Here is a 686-nt window from a genome sequence, read left to right as displayed (position 1 = left end):
GGAGCGGGAGCAGTAGGGTGGGAGGGAACGCAGGCACATGGGCTGTCCCCTCAGTCCTGCCGGGTCCTAGTGCCCTTCGGATCCCAAACCCAGAGCGCCCCCCCCCGCGCGCGCCTAAAGTCGGGAAGAAGTCCCCCCTGGAGACTGTGCAGATTGAGGGCCTCTGCCAGGAGGCACAAGGTGAATTCTTCTGGGATTTCTTTTGGAAACTGATTATCAAAGAGACAAGAAAAATCAAAAAACCCAAGAAACGTTTCCTCTGCTTCATGCCCTCCTCACAAGCATCTCAGCTGTAAAGACATCTCTCTTTAGAAGCAGAGCTAGAATTCAGGGACATAGGGGAACAGAGCTGCGCTCAGGGGGGCGGAGAGGGGGCGCAGAAAAGGAGAGGCCAAACCAGGCAGGATGACAACCCTGAGCTGTTCTGTGGAGACAGCTTGTTTCCTGTTCAGCCCCACCCAACGAAGAAGCCCAAAAGGGACCCTTCTGAGGAAGACCTGACTTTGGGTCCCGCCCGGCTTTGCCCCCAGGTAGTGTTGGGAGAGATCCAGAAGAGCTGGTATCTCCATGGCAACCAAAAGAGGAAAAAGCAGCACAGACATGCCTGGGCCATCCACAAAACAGCAGAACCACCTGGAGCCACAGTGAAAACCTTGGTGCGGTAAATTCCTGAGTCTGGGAGGGAA

The sequence above is a fragment of the Mesocricetus auratus genome, unplaced genomic scaffold, assembly GCF_017639785.1.
Source record: "Mesocricetus auratus isolate SY011 unplaced genomic scaffold, BCM_Maur_2.0 Super-Scaffold_4256, whole genome shotgun sequence".
NCBI lineage: Eukaryota > Metazoa > Chordata > Mammalia > Rodentia > Cricetidae > Mesocricetus > Mesocricetus auratus.
The sequence above is the reverse complement of the archived record's forward strand: the minus strand, read 5'-3'. Positions refer to the sequence as shown.